The sequence below is a fragment of the Capsicum annuum genome, chromosome 11 (assembly GCF_002878395.1).
Source record: "Capsicum annuum cultivar UCD-10X-F1 chromosome 11, UCD10Xv1.1, whole genome shotgun sequence".
Lineage (NCBI taxonomy): Eukaryota > Viridiplantae > Streptophyta > Magnoliopsida > Solanales > Solanaceae > Capsicum > Capsicum annuum.
The window spans coordinates 2,371,187-2,371,478 of record NC_061121.1 but is presented as its reverse complement, the minus strand read 5'-3'; the positions used below and the strand labels follow the sequence as shown (position 1 = coordinate 2,371,478).

The following is a 292-nucleotide window of genomic DNA, read 5'->3' as shown; positions in this document are numbered from 1 at the left end:
GCTCTCCTCAAGAAAGCTAAGGATTTCTGCACTGAACATGAGGTATATACATTCAATTAGCTCTTGTATATATTTTCACATGAATGAGTATACGTAAACGTCGGCAAAGAAAGAGGAGGATTCTTGATTCAGTTAGTTTAGTTTGCCTTGTAGTGATCATTTATCAAAGAACGATATACTAGTCATACTGTGATTTTAGTATACATTAACGTGGATGATCATGTGAAGGGGGCTTGAATTTATTTTTGCAGATAGTTGCTGAGACTATGACACAAATGGGAGATCCCAAGGA

The 292-nt window shown here is 36.3% G+C and overlaps 1 long non-coding RNA gene across 1 annotated transcript; it reads left to right on the top strand.

Moving 5' to 3' along the window:
• Positions 1 to 292, top strand: LOC124888596. Its single transcript, XR_007047061.1, has 2 exons — positions 1 to 42; positions 252 to 292. It is a non-coding gene; the product is annotated as an uncharacterized LOC124888596 (long non-coding RNA).